Source organism: Syngnathus floridae, chromosome 13 (genome assembly GCF_059516105.1).
Source record: "Syngnathus floridae isolate MCC-2025c chromosome 13, RoL_Sflo_1.0, whole genome shotgun sequence".
NCBI classification, from domain to species: domain Eukaryota; kingdom Metazoa; phylum Chordata; class Actinopteri; order Syngnathiformes; family Syngnathidae; genus Syngnathus; species Syngnathus floridae.
The window spans coordinates 5,050,069-5,071,474 of NC_142425.1; the positions used below are offsets into that span (position 1 = coordinate 5,050,069).

Below are 21,406 nucleotides of genomic sequence, written 5' to 3' on the forward strand. Positions count from 1 at the left end.
AAAGGCTCTGAATCTTTCATGATCATTTCAGCCAATGATGGAGAGTCGAGGTCTTGCTTGTAATATTTATACGCCGCGCCTTCAATCATTCATGCGACAGGATGTCAAATCAGAGCTGCGGGACGTTATCAACCTCTTTTGACGGAAAATATTTGTTTGTTTTTTTTATATCCGCCTCTTGTTAGCGAACGTTTATTTTTAATCCAAAGGGTCTTTCTTGCATGTAAATGCGGCCTTTAGGCAAAGTTTGACTACTACGGAAGCCCAACGGGAACAATAATGATTCAACAAAAATGGAGCAAAAAAAAGAGTAGATGTTGCAATATATTTATAATGTATAAATACAATTTTTATATTCAGGAAAGATAATTATGTCAAGTAAATTCCATCATGCCAATCAACAACTAGAATTGACAAAAAGTGTTTGTGTTGAAACTGAAGTATGTCCGGGCGTGTGGTAAAGGTGAGCTGTTGCCGCATTGACGTGTTTACTCCGGTGACGCTCGGGGGAGCGCCGCGCTCTTTCATGCCCACTTAGTGCACTTGAGTCGGGTCACAGATGGAAAAGGCGTGTTGAGAAGACGTCTGCTGAGACACGAGAGCCGCTAGCCGGTCGCTGTTCAGAGCGCCCCTCAAATGTCACGGCCCCAAACGATCCCGAGCTCGGCCGCCTTCTCTTGTGCACGTACTACGATCACCAGAGCATCAACACTCAAAATGACCGCTCCTACTCCTGCGTCGCAAACATGGCTGTCCATCCGCCGCTCGGCAGGCGCCATCGTAGGGGCGGGCGGTTGGCGAGGGGGTGGGGAGTGGCGGTCCACTTTAGCCGGCGGCGTGATTGACAGCCTACTGCATCTCCTCAGAAGTGTGTGAAGCAGTCAAGCTGCTTAATAAAACATTAGAAGCAGGCAGAGGGCCCGCCAGGCCCCAGAGGCCCGATGAGGAGGAGGAAGATGAGGGCGATGAGGAGGAGGAAGATGAGGATGGTGATGCAGCACGTGCTATGAGAGGTAGGGGGTTGTTAGTCGGCAGGGTAGGACGAGGTCACGGCTGTTGAACCTCCCTCGCCCCCGTCCCCGCGCCCCGCTGCATCACAGGGGGTCTGGTCCGTGTGGCCTCATTAAAATCAAGAGGATCACACGGAAGGACCAGAACAAGACGATGGGCAAGGCCACTCTCGGCCTCAAAGCCACCGGCACCCTCCGTCCTCCATCATCTTCTTCTTCTTTGAGGACGCGCACCAGGCCAGGCCGCGGACACTTGAGCCCCTTGCGATGTTTTCACCGACTCGAGAAACCATCTTAGTACCTTACACAACATCGCTGCTGGTACGACACTACTCATACGACTTTGATTACTACTCTACCATTCCAACTACCAATATGCTGCTACTGCCAGTATTAACACGAGGACAGTGGGCAATTTCCGTAACTATTCTTCCACGACCATCATACCGCAAATATCGCAGAGAAGTAGAGATTTTGAAAAAAATTGAAAAGGGAAAAACAACAGTAAATGTTTTGATTTTCTTGGCGATGACTTGACATCATTGTGACATCACCAGCTCAACTTTCAACCCCGAGCGCAAGAAAGTTTGAATTGTAGGAAATAACATCTCAACAGTCCAGCATTGTGTGTGTGTTTGCTTGTTTGTTTACGGATAGGCGACGATGGGGAAGAATGTTGGGGGGCGTCCGAGGGTTTGTGGTGGCGAGAAGTGGGTAATTAAGCTCCACCTTGCCTGCCGCCATCGGAATGCTTTCGAAAAGTGACACAGGAGACCTGGAGCGCCGTGACAAACGTCAGGTGACAGACGTGTCGTAACGTTAGTAAACACGTAATGTGTGTGTGTGTGTGTGTGTTTGTCAAGTGTGCAGAGGGGCTAATGAGGACTTGGCTGCACACTTTTCGACTCCCTCACACCGAGAGTTACTTCCTCAATCCTGGCTTCCTTACTGTCAGCGAATCCCTTCACACTCAAACGTATACACACACACACACGCACGCACGCACACACGCACACACGCGCACACACACACACGCGCGCACACACACACAAGATGGCCCCCCCATTGAAGACGTGAGTGTGTGTGTGTGTGTGTGTGTGTGTGTGTGTGTGTGTGTGCGTGCGTGCGTGCGTGTGTGTGTGCACGTGCGTGTGTGTTTATGCCTGTGTACAAGTGTGTGCTTGCCTATCCATTTGCGACGATGTAATGCTTTACTCGGTCAAGCTGGTTTCCACTATGCCTCCATTATAACTGCAACTACTACTACTATTACTACTATTGCTACTACTGCACTGGTACTTCATGACTACTCCTCCTGCTGCACTAGTACTCCATGCTGCTACTACTCCTATACTACTACTACTACTACTACTACTACTACTACTACTACTACTACTACTACGATGACCACCACTACAATTACTAGACAGCAACAACTCGTGCTTATACTTCTATACTGCTAATACAAGGCCTCTACTACTTCAAGACACTTGCTTGTACTTCTGTGAGCTGTATTACTACTTTAACTATACACAATTACTACTAATACTAGAGTACTTCTCTCGGTAAGCATTTCTAATATACGAGTACAACTTTAAGTACAACAAAATTACTAAATCTGCACCTTCTATTACAAGTATTACGACTACCACTTGTCAGGATGTCAGGAGATATTCATTTTTCATGTGACGTTTTAGTTAATCTGATTTTTATTTTCACAAAGGAGGCTTTTTCTCGGCTGCTAACATGCTAGGATTCAATGTCCTCCTGGAGGCGAGCTTGTGTGGACTCGCTGCTCAGTAATTGTGTGTCAGAAGTGTCAAAACAGGCGTGACGCGGCTACCTCACACTTCCCGGTAAGAGGCAGTGTTTAGATGCGCCTCGGCTTGGCGAAGAGGCCCCGGGTCCATTTTTTGTTTTTTTCTTGTGGAGGGGGCGCCAGGGAGCTAATTGTGTGTACGATCGCACCTTGTTGGCCCGGGTGTTGCTCAACCGCCACCAAACAAGCCGGGACGCCTTTCATCGCCATTTATTGGCACATGTGAAAAGCTGCCACCTGTGGGTATGTCACTTTTTCAGTCCCGCCGTTGTCCTTCTGATAAGGTGAAATATGGACCACCTTATATATGGACCACCTGCCACTTCTTATGAGCGAAGAAATAACCACCATTGCAAGCCAGGAAAAAAAGAGGCAGCTGTCCAATCAATCAATATTTGTATTCACACGGTGAGCTGGTTAAAAAAAAAAAGCAGCAGACTAATTCTATAGCAGATTCTTACCACATTAACAGCTAGCTTGCTAATTAAAAAATGCTAACAATTGGGAAGCTAGTATGTAGCAGGATAACAACCTAATTACCAAAAATGCTAAATCAGATTGACAAAGATTCTACATCAAGCTACATTGCAGATTTCAACAGTTGAAAATATATCTAGGCAAATCCTCAATTCTTCTTACATCCTTCTTTTTAGTCTTTACTCTTTCACATAGGACTTGGGAAATGCTAATATCCCCTGTGTTTAAGATAAAACTGGATCAAAATGCTAACACGCGAAGAGTTGTTATTCCAGTATATACCAAAAGACAGCGCTAAGTGGTGCATATCTGAGTCTTGCTGACAGTGGAGACGTGGAGCATGTGCTGATACTTCCTGGCAGCTCTCATCTCTTTCAAAATCCATCAGTGGAGCTTTTATTTTCCCCTTAAGAGGTAAAACTCTGACTTTAAATAATCTAGCGGCGGTGCTAACGTTAGCAACACCGCTAGATTATTTAAAGTCCAAGAGTTTTAGGAGCGAAATGGGCGACGTGTTGATGAATCACGGCGGTGACGGCAAAAGCTTTTTTCATGCTTTATTTAACAAAGAGCCACTCTGATTAGTGCCACATGTTAATGGCGCGCCAGACACGTCACGCTCTGCCCGGGCGGCCACCCAGGCAGCCTTTAATTAAGACTCATTTGCTGCCTAAACGAGCTGCAGAAAAAATAAAGACAAAAAACATGCACTGTAACAGAGTCAACGGTGTTTTGGTATTGGCCGTCATTGTCGAGTGTTAATAATGTGGCCAGAGAGTGTATTTACGCAGCACCAATCAACCAATCAATCAATCAATCGAGCAACAACGTTGACGTCTGGTGCTCAGTCAGACGTCTTGAGCGGTCGCCATCGATCCTCCGCCGCGAGCCTCAAATGTCAATAGCGAGCCTCTTTGGGGGCTTCCGTCACATGGGCCCTAAAAAAACAAAGGAAAAAAATAATTGATCAGTTTGGTCTGAGAGTACCTCAGCTGGACAATTTGGACGTTAACGGCGGATAAGACGCTAAGACGCTTATGTTTCGCTTCGCTAGGCCCGCCTGTCAATCACTCCCCACCATTTTTTTACTTTTTTACGACTCATACTTTGGCATCTCAAGACATTGCTGGTTTTGTTGCAGCATAGCGTAGCATAGCACGACTGCTTCTCAAATAAACGCAGTCGTGTTAAAAACGTCATCTCATCATTGCCAAAACGGGGTCGTGCGTGAACAGCAGGAATGATAGTCGCCATCACAAAATGTCTGCGTCTTGCCGCTTTTTCTTTTCTTTTCTGGCGACAAAGAAGCGATTGTGATCAAGCGCAGGAGCGTCACCGCCCTCTCTCCCGCCCCTTCCTTTCTCGTTGCACATCGCTCTCCCGCCGACGTGCCTTTGAAGCATCTGTCGTCGCGTCTCATTAAGACATAAAAGCGGCGGAAAGAAATGAGAATTTCGAATCAACTGTTTACGAAGCGGCTTTAAAAAAAAAGTGCAATTTAGCCGCGACGCCTCCTCGCGATTACACTAGGTTGCCTCTCCCACGTCCATTTAGCGTGAGTTTCCCGAACAAACCCGCTCGCTAATCATCTGGCACATCAAAAAAGCTGCTGCACACACCAACTTTTAAATATTCAAATTTGCGCTCCTCAGAAATCATGCGGCACATCAAAGAGTTGTGCTATAATTTTTGGAAGGCCCGCCAACTCCGCGACACGTAAATGCCAATTAAATATCACTCACTCGTTGATATTTATCTCACTTTGAGATATATATTATTATTATCTCATATTTACCTCCATTTCCTCTTTATCATTATGTGCATGAGAATGATTGGCCCCTCGTTTCCCGTCTTCAACTTAAGAAAGAAGTCATTGATCGGTCGTAATTAGGCCTCACAGCAATAGCATTGTTAGCATTTTAGCTAACAACAGTATTAGATTATCTTTTCAGCATTTTAACGCTTACAGTAGCACAGTAGCAATGGTTGGAATCTTGAAACTGTAGCAACGTCAAAAGTGATACATGTATTGTTTCTAAAATTGTATAGAATCATTCATTGAACAAAAATGTCAGATTAAACAAAAATCTGTAGCCACCCGGGCATTGCGCATAGTTTTTTTGAATCACATTTAAGAAGGAAAACGATCGTGACGCTAACATTTTCCGACACAATTTGCTACACGTCACGCTCCATTTTGCTCGTTTGAGACGTTTGTGAGATAAATCGTCTCCGATAGAAAAAAAGGAGCAAAAAGCAAAAGCCACATGCACGCTCATGCACACAAAAAAGAAAAAGTGGCATAAGTTTTGCGTGTTTGTGCTAACGCGACGTGACAAGTCATCCTCCCCGAGCGGTGGGAAGAAATGGTGACAGTTTATCCCGTACACGCCGCTGCTATTGACACGTTTCCGTCTGCCGAAAAGACGACAAAGCAAATGGCGGCTTCAGTCACGAGACATTTTTTAAATGTGACAAGCACTCGCTTTCATCTCTGCTTTGTGCCGCAGAATAAAAATAAATAATAAGCATCCTTTGCAATGACGATGATGACAACGGCGTGATGTCGATGTCTCGGCCAACACCGATTCAAGCAGGAGATGGCAATAGAGCAGCTACGGACGTCTTTCCTCGAGAAACATGCACCTGAATATGTAGGCTATGTGAGAGCCATATAAACCATATAGACTCTGGTACATTAGTATGTAAATCCTCTCACAGCTGGGGGAAAGACAAACAGCGCGAACGAGTTGATTGACCCCCGAGGAGGCTTGGCAAGGATTTGTCAGCCTGACGTCTCTAGCGGGAGTCAGAATCGATGAGTCGCTCGGCCCCTTTATTACGGCTCCCTTGACCAGTCGCCGCGACCAAATCAATAGTGTCAAGCGTCCGGAGCTACCAAAGGTCCCATCCGCTTGTTAACATGGGCGGGTGAAACGTGGCTGAGTAGGATGGAGCGGCCTGTCATTGTTGTTATTATCATGTTGTGTTAGACAAACAGCAGCGTTCTCAAGATTCGTTGCGTCCACAGTTAATTGGGTGCAACCAATCACGCTCCGTTAGCGATTAGCTTTGTGTCCTGAAGGAATCGCTGGCACGTCTCACTAATGTGTCGTTTGCACATTAGGCAACAACCGAAGGCACTAGGACTTGTTACATGAATGGAACTAGCATTATTGCCGCTAATCATGCATAAATTGTGGAGTGTACTCGGGAGGACGTCGACGGAGCGGGCGCTACCCGAGCTAGCTAACACGCCATTTGGCTTTGGTGTCGCTTCATGTTAGCGCACCTTCATCAGCATTTGCGTCTTACAAGTGATTTAGCGTCGTTAGCATCTGCTGGCTGCGTCACATGAGAGGGATCACTGAACAGGACGTCTGTGTAAGATGCTTGCTTAATTGATGAAGGCGCCAGGAACAGGCTGCTACCTCTGGTCACATCGGAAGAATACTTTGAGACTTGGCGAAGTAGCGTGTGGTTCATTAGCCAAGGTTATTTTGAAGTTGAGAACTCGGCAAAGGGAAAACTATATTGGCACCCAGCAAGTTTGGAGAATTCAAGTTTGAAAATGAAAGTTTCATTTATAAGCATGACATTTTGTAGACATGTCTAGTGCAGGGCGGCTCGGTGTCACACTGGGTAGCACGTCCGCCTCACAGTTAGGAGGGTGCGGGTTCGATCCCACCTCCGGCCCTCCCCGTGCGGAGTTTGCATGTTCTCCCCGAGCCCGCGTGGGTTTTCTCCGGGCACTCAGGTTTCCTCCCACATCCCAAAAACATGCTTGGTAGGCCAATTGGAGACTCCAAATTGTCCCTAGGTGTGAGTGCGAGTGCCAATGGTTGTTTGTCTCTGTGTGCCCTGCTGGCTGGCAACCGGTTCAGGGTGTCCCCCGCCTACTGCCCGATGACGGCTGGGATAGGCTCCAGCACGCCCGCGACCCCCGTGGGGACTAAGCGGTTCAGAAAATGGATGGATGGATGTCTAGTGCAGTGTTTCCCAACCTTTTGTCATCCACAGCACACCTTTCTTTTCCTTAGAAAAAAATCTCGAGTCACATTACCAACAAAAATCTGTTAGGTCTTACACCAACTTCTATATTAAAATTATCTATATTACCACGAAAGATGTGAACGTGCTATATAAAGTTATATTCCCATAAGTGAATATATATATATATATATATATGGAGAGAGAGTGGGATAATTGAATAAAAATAAATGAAGCAGGGGTGGGCAATTCCGGTCCTCGAGGGCACCGGTGTCCTGCATGTTTTATAGGTCTCCCTAGTGCAACACACCTGATTCAAATGATCAGGATTGTTATCCACCTTCTGCAGACCTTGCTAATTATCTGACCATTTGAATCAGGTGTGTTGCGACTGGGTGACATAGAAAACATGCAGGACACCGGCCCTCGAGGACCGGAATTGCCCACCCCTGGAATACAGTAATCCCTCGTTTTTCACGGATAATTGGTTCCAAAAACCACCCGCGATAAGTGAAATCCGTGAAGTACGGCCACCAACAAGAAGTACTGTACTAACGAATTAGCGGAAAGATGCTTATTCGCGATCGTGCTAACATGCGAAAACGGATTTCCATAGGAATGTCAATGAACATTTGGTGCAATAAAGCATTGTCCTAAAGGTTAGACTCAATTTCAAAGTTTTATTTTGACTTTTAAAGGTTTTTTTAATTTGGGAAAAAAATCTGCGATGTAGTGAAGCCGCGATATAAGAAACGTGAAGTAGCGAGGGATCACTGTATACTGATTTGTTTTAAAATTGTATTTGTTTTTTTCTAATAAAAGTGAGTTTTTTAAAAAAAAAAGTATTTTGACAGTGTAAGGATTAAACTATTGAAAGTCATTGGGATTAAAATGCAAAAGAATCAACATGACTTTGTTTGCTGTTTTCGACTAGCTCTATAAATATTGTGACAATCAGAGCAAAGTCACGTTTAAAGACACTACTGTTCTGGCAGCAGCTGACTGGTGATCACAGTCAAGGTGTCATTGTGTATTTTGTGTTGGTGTAAATGAACAATCCAAGTTCTCCGGTTGAACTACATGCTGGGATTTCCGTCAGTCCGCAAACACATCACGGCCGTCAGAGCATCACTGTTATCAAAAGCACACAGGAGCAAATTAATATGTGCTGATGCAGCTCATTCAGACCGACCCAACATGAAATCTCAAGATCCTTCGATTATCCACGCATGCGCGATTAGCAAGTGTTTGGGTGGGGGGGCGACTTATACTCAGGAGCGACTTATATGTAAATTTTTTCGCAAACTTTCAAAATTCAAAAATCCGCAATGTAGTGAAACCGCGATAAACGAACCGCGATGTAGCAAGGGATTACTGTCATTTGACCTGCAAGTGACGTCAGCAGCGCGGCGGTTGTTTACATAAGGACAAAAGATTCTATCACGGAATGACGAAGATGACGAAGGGCCCCACGTTTGAAGGATTTAATGATTTGGAGTGACACAAGGTTTAAAAAACGCATTTATGTTATAGTTATTTGATATATTTTATTTCGTGTAGCAACTTGTATATGTTTTTATCGTTACAGTTCAGTAGTTGTTGGCTCGTTGAACTCTTGTTTTGTTAAATAAAGAGCTGTTTACCAAACCCATGTCTTTCCTGGTACTTTGTTAACGCTACAATATAGTTATATACTAGATCTGTGCGGCACGCGCACGGCGTTGTTGACATAAAGGACGGGGAATTTGATCAATGGATTTAATGATTAGGAGTGACACAGATGGTTTGATAATATTGTTGTTATATGATAGTTATTTGAAATATACTTTATATATTGTTATATGGGTCTGTGGAATAATTAGAAATGCAACTTACGAGTCCAACGTCAGCGGCGCATATGCGGCGCATAAGCGGCATTGTTTACATAAAGGACGATCGATGGATTTAATAATTTGGAGTGACACAACTCTAAATGTTACTCAGGCCTGTTCTCAGCTCCTCGTTTGTCTATATGTCACATTAGCATACCGTATCGTTTAGCCTGTTGTTGCTGGTTCATGTCTGTTCTTGGTGTTGGATTTTGACAAATACATTTGCCCCAAAAGTGCGACTTATACTCCGGTACGACTTATATGTATATGTTTTTTTTTCACTGTATTGTGCATTTTATGGCTGGTCCGACTTATACTCCGGAGCGACTTATAGTCCGAAAATTACGGTACAATGCGCTCCGTAATTAATATTGGACAATTTCCCATGGGACAGCTGAAATCACCTGCGGCACAGTGGTTGGCAAACACTGGTCTAGTGGACGCACAATAAAGTGCAAAAATCTGCCATTTTGGCAGTGCAAACACAAATACACAACGAAAACCCTCGCAAGGAGCATGGAGGAGAGGCTCACACCCGCATACATGACTTATTCAAGGCTCCCAATGTCACTCTCTAGGCCACGCCAATTAAAGGCACATCAAATCACAAATTTATGACCTTGTGCAAGACTCTCGGCATCATTACACTGCTTACTTCTTGTCGCTTGTTCACCTCAGCTTCTAACATGATTTATCTTTCGTAGCTGCAAAGACCAAGTTGTAGTTTGTTGTGTTTTTCCAAGATGGCGATTCAACACGCTATGTAGTGATTACAGATTCGTACGCAGTTTGGCTTTGAGCACCGCTAACGTTTCAAGATGGCGTGTCTCTCCACTTTCTCTTTTTGAAGCCAAACAGCGAAGGCCAAAATAATTTGTTTCTCTTCAATAAAACATTAAAGCGCACTGAGCCGCGTCCTGAGCTCGCGAGCGCCCCGCAGGCCCGCTTCCACCCCGCACCCTCCAACCCCTCTCGCTCTCCGGCCCGTTCTCAAAGGTCTTGTTAATGTTTCAAAAGTGCACATAAGACGTGGCAGGCAGACGATTAATGTGAAAGATAGCCACGGGCTACCTGCAGGATTTATTATTTCGGCTTCTGCCTGCTTCTGCACCGTAGCGCTAACACCTAGCGTAACGCTAACGAGAGTGCCGGGAGTGCCGGGAGTGCCGGGAGTGCCGGGGTGGGGTGACGGCGGTGCGTTAAAAAGGCTACAAAGCACAGCCTGCAGTTATGAATCGGCTTCAAAAAATGAGACGTTTGGCAGCGGAGAGAAGTGGGTTAAATGTTTTAAACGTGCTCGCGTGACGTCGATGCCGCCGCAGCCCGCCAGCATGTTGCCGGCTAATCGGCGGTGAGAACCTTCTGTTGTTTTCCAAAATAAATGGATTGATGTTTTCAAAATACGTATCTGTCAGAGACAAAGTAAGATGATAGGATTATCGCCCCCCCCCCAAAACGTCACGAAACATGCATTTGGTGTATAAATGTCAGTCTTGAAATAGCAGTTTAACACTATCGTTATTGGTCTTGATTGCTCAATTTTCCAAACGATCACTAATCCGATTTAAGCCTGCAGATTTGAATCAACAATTCTGCTCGCCTGCGGTGGTGAAATACATACAAAAATAAATGAGTAAATATTGACACTAAATGCTCCAAATAAGCCGTTGCAATTTTATTTGAACTACGTTGAGCGCACGGCAAGAGGCCCGAGAGGTGGTCCGAAGCCTTAAAAGCAGAGACGTACTATCGTAAAAAGTCGAGCAATAGGAACGCATATATGCTAATATCTGGAGCGAGGCTTTAACCGGCCTCCTCTAATGGCCAACGCCGGATAAATACTTGAAGCCGGCGCTAAATAAATGATTTATCCCTGCTCATAAATTATTGGCGCTAAATATCCCAGAGCACTTTTTGCCTCATTGTACATCTTTTTTTTTCCCCCTCCTCACTCTGGTTTCTCCCGATATCACACATGGCAACCGTCTCGTGTAAATATGTATACGGCTTCTTCTACTTATTTATTTTACACGTCTCATTTGAATATTTCATCCTCAGCATAAACTGCTATTTGTTTCCTACAGCGTGACGGCGTCAAAGACGGACAAAATTCGCACTTGTATGAATCATTTACAGCCAGCACGCTTTTCGCTGCTGTGCTAAGCCCGGGCCCCGTTTATCGCGTTAGCAAAAAAAAAAAAAAAAAGATGCTGCCTCGTTAGCAAGTGGGGGGGGGACCATATGGTAACAAACATGCAGCCCCCGCAAGCTACTCAGGAGATTTCCATTTTCTATACTACTTATCCTCATTAGGGTCGTGGTTGAGATCTTCCATGGATGTTTTATCTTTGGGCAAGAGGTGGCTGCACCCTGAACTGATCAGCACCCAATCGCAGAGCGCACGGAACAAGCATTTACGCTCATATTGAACATTATATACATATAACAGTTGCCCAATGCCAAACCCCTAAACCTACCATCAAACCGTGAACCAAACCTAAACCTGAAACACTAATCCTGATCCGAGTCTTCACCATCACCAATTAAAAGCTAAATTAGCGTCCCATCTTCTTATTTGATTGACTCGGTCTCAAGTGAACGGCACTCATTCGTTGTCCGTAAGCGACACATTAAAGACGTCAAAACGTTTCATTACATGAGCAAATTGACGACAAAACACGGCGGCGTCTGCTCCCAGAGGAGCTTGTCGCCACGTTTGTCCCACCTGGCAGCTCTCAAATTGAATAATAAGGCGACAAGGCGTCATGTGATCCAAGGGTGGCCCGAGCGGGACGAGCGTTTTTGATGCACGGCAGCGTCAAATGTCCAGCATGTCCCATTTCAACTTTGCAGAGGCGAACGCGTTGCTTTCATCTCCAATCGCGCCGAAACGACGTTAATGCCGGCTCGCTAACAGGCGCTGTCACTGCAATGAGACGTTATGCAAATGAAGGCATTCACGTCTCGTGCTACCAGCCTGATTAGCACCACCTGCTAATAAAAAAAAAAAGATTATATTGTTACACTTTTGATTGAACTTGACATCATGGTTTTGAAAACTCAAATCTCGTCTTAAAACTATCGTTAGAAAGCTTGATTTCAACAGAACGAGATGTTATGCAAATGAAGGCATCTCATTAACATCAGAAATGTTGGGCATATCATTAGAGTTTCCATTTTATGGACATAATGGCTTCAAACCCTCATGGAAAATCCAAATATTGTCTCAAAATCTTAATTTGGAACTGCTTTGGAACCCTCATGCAAAACCCTGTCTGGAAACTCAAACCCAGACTTGAAACCTTAATATTTCCTGCTAGTTCCCAGCAGGGAGTAGCGCCAGATTAGCTCCAAAACCAAGAGTATAAATGACTGGCGATATGATTTGTGGGGGCTCTGAAGTCGTCGTGTGCAATGGATGGCAAGTGTACACGTACTAACACGACAGGCTTTCATTTACTCAACTTGAAAGTTGCACCTGCAATTAGCCTGTCTTTGATTGCAACGTCTTGCTCGCTAAAAAAAAAGGTTTCTTCGCTGCCTCGAAATTCAAAGCATTGATGATGTCATCACCACGTGTTCATTAACAGCTTCTAATGCTAATTAAGCCACACAACACATTACCCCTAACGCTCCTCGATCCTTCCTTCCTTCCTTCCTTCCTTCCTTCCTTCCTTCCTTCCTTCCTTCCTTCCTTCCTTCCTTCCTTCCTTCCTTCCTTCCTTCCTTCCTTCCTTCCCCTATCCTTTTGCTTTTTCTTCCCTCTCCCTCTCTTCTCCTTTTCTACTTGCCTCATCTTTCTGGTACTTCCTCCTGATTTTCCCTGCACCTTCTCCACTTAGTCAGGAGTTTTGCTTAATTAGAAGCCCGCTTTTATGGGTCAAACTAGCGAAGGAAACGAGAGCCGCCACAAGGAAATGAACAAACAGTTTCAAACTATTGCATCATCATCATTACAGTGGCCGATAATTTCGCGAGTGTCGCCGCGGCAACAAAAGTCCAGATGTTTAAATCAGCACGGCAAAAGAAGTCAAAAGTTTAATGGAAAGAATGAATATGGGGTGGTGAGGAGGAAGAGGAGGAGGGCGGGGCAGTGCCTCTCAAAGGAGCTCCGGTGTCCCGTCCTAATTAAACATGCATGGGGATGTTGTTGTTGTTGTTTTTTGACAGGACGCCAAAACAAGCCCAGGTGGAGCCAGGCGTGCAAACAACTTATGAGTACGCGCATCAATGCTAAAATTAGCCTTTGCTCAAGAGCAAGTTTAGCAAGCGAAGCTAATAAAGCCAGTTGCACGTTCCAGGTTGTGTTAGTAAATAAAGAGCTCGCCAGCTGTACAGATGGGGCGGCTGCCAACCCTGTGATTAAAAAAAAAAAAAAGTTTGCTACATTTTTATCCCGAGGTTGTCAGGTGTGAGTAATTGATACAAGAATGTCTTCTGTGGCTTGAAGGCTGCCAACAGCAGGTGAAAAACAACAGCAAGGCGGGATGAGCCGGATGGATGACAGATGGACGCGCGGGGGCCCGGCTTGGCGGCCGCGGCAGAACGGCGGGGGAAAAAAATAGTGAAAAATGGACGGAATGGACAGATGAAGAAGGCACAGGAGAACGAGTCGATACAGACATCTCGCGGGGTTCAAGTGCAAGCTGGTGGGTAGTGAAGTGGGGGGAGGGGGGCGGCGGCTTCAATGAAGACATTACAAGTGCAAGTTGGCTGAGCGAGGGTGGTTGGCGGCCGTCCCCGGCAGAGTACCACCTGACGCCAGGACGTTCAAAATATCAGAAGGGATGCAATTAGAGGTTCTTTCGCACATATAGTTGGAGTGGGGGGTTGATGTTCAGCAGTAGAGCGGGAAAACAGTGGCGTAAAAAAATATCCTGAAAAATGGATGGAATAGACAAAAAAAGAGGCAAGAGTAAATTATTGGAGAACTTCCCATTTTGCAGGTTTCAAGTGTAAGTCAGCTCTGCAGCATCTGCACCAGGGCATTTCCTGACATGGCTTTCAAAAATGTCAATTGGGTTTTAATTAAATGTTGGTACCTGTGGTTTACTTTATGTGGTCCCAATCAGGGAGTTAGCTTTGAGGCAGTGGCGATCGTGAAAAATGGATGGAATGTACAAAAAAGGAGGCAAGGGAGAAGACGAGGAGAACTTTCCGCGTTTGAGCCGATGCAGACGTTTCATGTGCAAGATGGTGTTGCGGGGGTGGTTGGCGGCCGCCCCCCATGGGGGGCGCCCCTGACACAGGAAGCCTCACGAAGATTAACGGCATCACCTCGTCCGTGGTTAGAAGGTCAAGAAATTGCTCCCATTGTACCCGCCCCCTCCCGTTCCCACTTGGGTTGATGGTGGTGATGGGGGCGGGGTCACATGGTCGTCAGAAAAGAAAAAGGCCCTTTTTTTTACGCCTGGCGATCCAACTTCCTCTACAGACCTTTTTCCGCATAACTTCCCACTAAACTCAAGAAACTACACGAAGGGCGGCTGAATTATGGATGACGACTTGCTGATGAAGTTGTGCGACATCTAAGCGACACACAACGCCTCCCTTCGGACGCCAACCAGCCGCTCCGACCCCCTTCGGATTCTAATTAAGGAGCGCTCATAATTAAAGTGAGTTAAGAACAAGGCGGGACATCAATAAGTGATGGATTGTCACTCAGGGACGATCCCGCTGAGTACTGCACTCAGCTAATAATGAGCTAGTTCATCAGTTAGCATCCTAGCTATCGAACTTACACGGAAGCAATGTTGTCATGAGGCTAAATAATGTATTGTGCCGCTTGTTCAAACGCTAACACGTCCAGTTGCGTTAAGTCACGGCGGCTTAACGACACTCCTGCGAAGCTACTTTTTTCCCCGCAACTTCCCGGGTGTTGAAAGCCGGACACGCCAAAGCGAAAACGCTTGTCGTCTTCGGCGTCCTAAATTACGTTAGCGGCGTATCCTCCCGGGCGACTCGGCATCCAACATTGATGCCTCCTTTTTATGCTTTTATCACCTCATAAGTGAAGACCCCGCCCGCCAAAGTAAAACGCATTTGTGCCCATCGCCAAAGTAAAACACATCCTCTTAGCATGACCGCTGCTGCTTGGCTTTTAGCGTTTAGCGTCTGGCGGAATCACCCAACTGAGAGCTAACTAACACTGCGCTCTTAGGTTATTCATGAGCTCAAGAGCAATAGCAAACAACATTTAACAATAAAATTGATATTGTGGGAATGCATAGCAAGAAAAAAAAAGTTAACCACTAAGAGCAGATCACACAATCAATGAGTATCTGGCTGTTATTGAGTTGGAAATATGTTAGCAAGCCTGTTAGCTGCTAATTCAAATAGTGAACAAATGGTTGGCTGTGAGAATGTGCATGAACTTAATTTGCTCTGTTAGGCTACAGAAGCAATTGTAGTGATGCTAAGAAAGTTGCTAATTTCAATATTAGTTTAACACTTACTTTTAGATCAACAGTGTATGGTAGAACAAGTGACTTGTGATGTTTGGAAACATTGTACGGTATCTCTGAGGGCCCAGAACGCTGCCTCCCCGTGCCTACTAAGTAGTCTGCTATTATTTAATAATCACAGCGCTTGTGTGTGTTAATATGAAGTAGCGTGTTAACGTGTTAACTGAGCAGAGCGCAAGAGTCATTCGTGGGATGACTGACGTGAGGCTGTCTTGAGGGAGGCCCCAGCTACATGTGCTAATGCTAATCAGGATCTGTTCGCTGCCATGTCGCGGCGCAGGAACACGGCCTCACCGGCCGCGCACCCGCGCCGGACATGAGGTAGCTACATTAGCGCGCCGTGTTCTGCAGTGTGGGAGAGCGTTTCTGTTCCGCTGTGCAGGAGCAGCCTGTCACGTCGAGTTAAGATGAGAAGAGGTCATGCAGACGTGTAATTGGTGGATTAAAAAAAGAAATAAAATAGAAGTGGCGGCTTTACAGGAGGCTTTTTAAAAGGAAGCTGCCAAACATCATGGCATGTTTCCAGACATTAACAAGCTTTTAGCAAAGTGCCGACCTTCAGGACAAAGATTCCGGCTAGATTTTTTTTTTTTTTTTTTTTACCCGCCTGACCGCAGACCCCATTTGCCGCCGAGTTTACCTGATTGCGATGTTAGCTCTACTGTAAAATCCACCAGCGTTAGAGGTCAAAAAGACGAGAGATGTTTTCCCAGCGTTCCTTGCCTCTGAAATCTCAGAGCGGAATCACTTTCCTGACAATAATTGATAAATAATGCAGAGGAACGGGGAAAGGCTTTCGTATCTCTTCCATTAACTCGGATTAAGATTTCATTGTGACGCCGGGGAGAATGCTAGCAATATCCCAGCTCATTGTCATCAAATTTTTATTACCGCTTTTTTTCTTCTTCTTCCCCTGTACGACATTCCTGCCGGGATGTCGGAGACGGGACGCTGGACATGAACTCCCCTTTGGTGCCGCCGCCGACCTCAATATTTCATCATTCGGCTGTAAAATGCTGAGATTCAATTGCGATGGAATAAGTGTGACAATGCCGACGAGATTATTTGTAACAATAGTTAACAAAATGTTGACCATTGGGAAAAAATGTGGGAATACAGTAAACTTTGTGGTTTGGCATTCACCAATTTACATTTTGCGGATTTTTTTAGCGAAGCTTGTTTTTGTGCTTAGGCCAAAGTATGTCTAATGTAAAATTATTGCTTTGGCTCCATCTTGTGTTCAAGCTACAATGTTCGACATTTTTTCTTGAAAAATAATTTTAAAAAGTTCTAAACAAAATAATAAGCTTTTCTTTTTGGTATGTGAATGTTGTGGATGCTGCATGAAACCACAGACATGTACAGTTGTTGCTTTGCTGCATGTAAATAATCTGGTTGGCAGTAGGAAAACGTCTTACTGACCTTAAAGTGAAGGCTACTATTACATTCACATCCATGAGTAAATAATTCAATTTGATCAAATTTATCTCTTTTTTTTTTTCTTTACTTGCAAGTTTTGGACCGCTTTACGTAAAGCGGCATCTGAGTGGCAATAAGAAAACGTCGACCTTAGATGTGAATATTTGATGGGCCAAGTCAGCCATGAGATTCCGGCGTAAAAGAACGGAATAAGTGCTAAGGAATACATCGGCAAAAGTGACTCCGAAAAGGGGGAAAAGGGGGCGTTTAGATGCACACACCACTCCATTGTGGCTCCAAAATGACACCCCCCCCCTCCTCACAGACACATCTGCACCCCCCCCCCCCCCCCCCCCCCCCCGTGTGGCCCGGGGTCTTCAAGCGACTTCTATTGTGAGCACTCTTTAGCTTGAAAGCTAATGGCTAATGCGGGAGAAGAAAGTGGACATCCCGTTCACATTTCTTTCTTCAGGGCGCGTTTTTTTCTTTGAGGCAATTCCAAGCATTTGGAAAAATGTCCATTCAGCCAGGTCACATGAGCCATAGAATAATAAACAAGAGCGCCCCCCGGAGGCATGCGCTGTCTTGTCTTTGTGCCCGTTAAGGAAAGCAGAACGTTTTTCGCCCAAGGCCCAGAAACACTTTGACACGTTTTTATTCTTTATTCTTGCTTTATTATAGGATTTATTCTCCATGGTAAAAGTGGACTCGAGTGGAAATATTGGTCTTGACAGGTAATTTTATCCTCATTTTTGCTATCATTCGACCTCATGATGGCTAAATTCAAGCTTATGCACTTATATTCAAGCACAACTAAAGCACTTTTCAAAATGAAAAATGTTACTTTAAACAAATATTCAGTTAATTTCAGGCAATGATATACTGCCGTGTGATTTGCAAGATTAGCTATATACGTAGATATTAAAATAAATGTGAAACATCACAGAGTTGGAGTATGTTGAAGTTGTGCATACTGTATTAGACTTTTATATTATATTACTTTCAGATTTTACCCATCTGATATTTTTGCTACATTTTAGTGTCCGTGTTCCTGACTTTTTCTGTGAGCATTTCAACCCCTCAAATGGGAAATTATATAAATATGCTAATTCAGATTGACAAATAAAAAAAATAAAAAAGTCAAAACTCATTTCACAAAACTAGCACCTCTGCCACCACATGTTTCTCTGTTGTGTGTCTAACACAATAATCAATTTTTCAGACAGATTTCCGGCTGAGTGGCATGTTTGTTGTTTTTGCACTGGGCTGGCACTGCATGTACACTATTTATCACTTGTTATTAACAATAATAACAGTGCTCCTCTGGGGGGCTTGAGGGCTAAGTATGCCCCCCAGCAGTGCAGCCCCTGCCGGACACAAGAGAGCGTCCTCCCGAGGGTCGCAATGCAACACATTAAGTGTCAACTATAGAATATTAGATCAACGGCGACAAGTATTCTGATGGATGGATGCGCCGCTTTCATAAATAACGCAGAGCTTGTCACGAGCGTCACAGCTAATGTCCTAACAAGCTAGTCGCGTAGCAAACAAACGTATAATAAAATGTGAAAAAAATCTATTCATTCTAAAAGAGAGAATTTTTCCGCTGTATAGTAACAATACTTGACATTTTACATAACTATTCTTCTTTAAAAATCCTTCACTATATTCTTATGAATTATTATTTTTATTTCGGTGTGCTTTTTTTCAGTATGTCATACATGGTAGCACATGTGCATAAAGGACAAAGGGTCTGGCTCGCCGAGTCACGTGTCTCATTATCAATAACTTTTTACTGTTTCTGGGGTGTCATGACTCGCACAATCAATTAGGAAGTTAAAGCGACCTGGAGACAACAGTAATCTGTGCAATCTGGAACATTTACAAGTACCTCGCTAGAAATGATTAGACAAAACAACTTGTACTGTTCTTGACGTCTTGATGCTAATACTGCTAATTTGTCAACACCAACATTTTTTTGCTGCTTTGACCTCCATGCTGTCATTGACGCTCATCTGTCACTTCCTATCCTAATTAATCTTAATCCGCTATTGACGCAGTGCAACTGTTGCCCTTTCTAATTAGCGTTAGCGCTTCAGACATAGTCGAGACAGGAAGCGGCCTTTAATTATCTGGACGCTGGCGGGAGGAGGAGGACTGGGGTTATGCCGGCGAGGGGAAATTAAAGGCAAATTTTTGAAAGAGAAATCCATGCATATATTAGAGCGTAAATGACAAACTAATTGAATTGATTGCAGCTATCGATAGCCAACGCGCTAATCTGACCTGATTCCTTCAGCTGCCACGCTCTGTGAGAACAAAGCCACTTGACGTGCTAGTTAGCGAGCTCGTCAGGACAATTAATAAAAGATACGGCAATATGCGTGCCGGGGACAATTAATAAAAGATATGCTAATAGCGACAATTGTTCTACATGGAAAAGTGTCAGCGATACAGCCAGCATGTGGTTGTCTTTCCACGCTAGCTGTAGTGTGATCTTTATTTTTACATTAGCGACGTGGCTTGGCCTTTTTGTCCTGTAGCAAACAATAGCAGCATGTGCCTCCACCCCTGAAAGCTAAGCCCCCCCCCATCGAGATGACATTTAAATAATAACACAATTTCAAGCATACACAACAACAACCGAGCTGGTGGCAGATTTTCATCCATTGATAGCTAAACATGACTGTTTAAAAAATGTAATGTTTTTTACTAATATATACTATTTTATATTTTAGAAAAGGTGGTGCCCTACAGTTAGCTCATTAGAAACAGTACTATTAGCGTAGCTTGTTAGACACTTTTAATTTACAATAGCTCATTGGCTGTCGGCGTGGCTCTAAGCTACAGTAGGTGGACGTTAGCTAAAATGCTAACAGTCACTTATTAGCTCAGTTGCCGACAACTAACAGTGGCTATTGAGTTATTATTCGCTAATACTCATATTAAATCCATGTATAGTGTAGTTTTAGGTAGATTTGAGACACTTTTGTATTTGTTTTCATTTGACTTGCTCTTTGTATTCACAGAAATGTCAAAGGAGAAAATGCGGTGTATGAAATGATAGTTAATGAAAGTAAATCTGCCACTATTATAACCATAATGGCAGGTTAGTGTCCTCTCAGCGCCTCAGAAGGGAGAGGCAAAAAAAAAAAAAAAAAAAGGCAACACGCGCATTTCCATCAGAAAAGGTCAAAGTGAAAGAGTGCCGCTCGAGTGATTACAATTATGTGGGCGAGCGTTAACAAAGTTTTCCCTAATTTCCCAAAACTCAAGAGAGCTCTCATTTTGACATGTATTATAGAGCACTATCTTTTAAAAAACACATTTCCAAATCAAGCGAATTTACCACAGGGGGACTCCGATAAATATGTCAAAACATCTCAAGGATGCAAATTGCGCTGTATGTCGTGATGCCTCCTATCAGTCGAAGCGGAAGTATCCAACTTTCGATGCAAAAAATATCAAAATGCAAGGGAACGGACATGGTCGTCTTTTAAGTTCCTTTCCGTCTTTGTCATATTTCCTACCTCGACATCCACACTCGATTCCCAAGGGGATTTGTGTGTTTCCAGCGTCTTTGTTGTGTTTGCGCTGAGGTAAAGGCGGAATCGTGAACCCCCAGCGGGAGCGTGGAGGATAATAACGTGGACGGGAGCCAGTGGATTTAGCGAAAGCCTTCGGAGATGATGGCGGCCGCCTAATGGCTTCACCTGGGAAAAGGCACGACGCCATCGCGCCGGCTCCTTCCGGCCGCGATCCCCGACAAACAACGTGAAGCTTGTGCTTTGCAGTAATCTCGGCTGAGAGCTTTGTTGTCTCGACCTCCTCCCGCTACTTCTCCTGCCGCTACACACACAAGCCCGACATGTGGTGCGTGCACTCATTTCCGCAACGTTTGCCCGGCGACAGCTAAAACTAGAAAACCTCGCCCGTGAGAACTTTTCAACTCACTGAATGGTGTCCAGTATTTTTTTATATATATATTTTTGTTAAATACCAAAACTAGAGAGCGCAATTTCTGTGGAAATAGTGTGTGAATGCTGCAAATCTTAACTAAAACTCTGTATAATTATTTGAATTTGAGAATTTTACTTGGAAATTTGGGAAATGAAAATACAATTAGGTCAGCAGTGAGTGTAACCGTAATCACACTGCTGCTTAATGTGGTCATATTGGGCTACTGGATGCCTGCAGGGGCAACATGTTAGTGACCCCTGCTAGCACCTATTAGCCATTAGCAACACTGAGCATTAATAATGAGCCACTTAGGCTTTTTTGTGACATTATTAAAGTCCATTTTGACAGTTAATCTATAACAACAGGCGACCCATCAGCATTTGATTCATTGTGGAC

The 21,406-nt window shown here is 44.5% G+C and overlaps 2 long non-coding RNA genes across 2 annotated transcripts in view; one reads left to right on the plus strand and one right to left on the minus strand.

Moving 5' to 3' along the window:
* Positions 1–3,849: 3,849 nt before the first annotated feature.
* Positions 3,850–20,947, minus strand: LOC148388261 (uncharacterized). Its single transcript, XR_015861967.1, has 2 exons — positions 20,581–20,947; positions 3,850–4,244 (listed from the first exon to the last, which is right to left on the minus strand). It is a non-coding gene; the product is annotated as an uncharacterized LOC148388261 (long non-coding RNA).
* Positions 20,887–21,406, plus strand: part of LOC148388262 (uncharacterized) — a 30,504-nt gene continuing 29,984 nt past the window's right edge. Inside the window, exon 1 of the long non-coding RNA XR_015861966.1 lies at positions 20,887–20,923. This is a non-coding gene — a long non-coding RNA (uncharacterized LOC148388262). The remainder of the gene's footprint in view (positions 20,924–21,406) is intronic.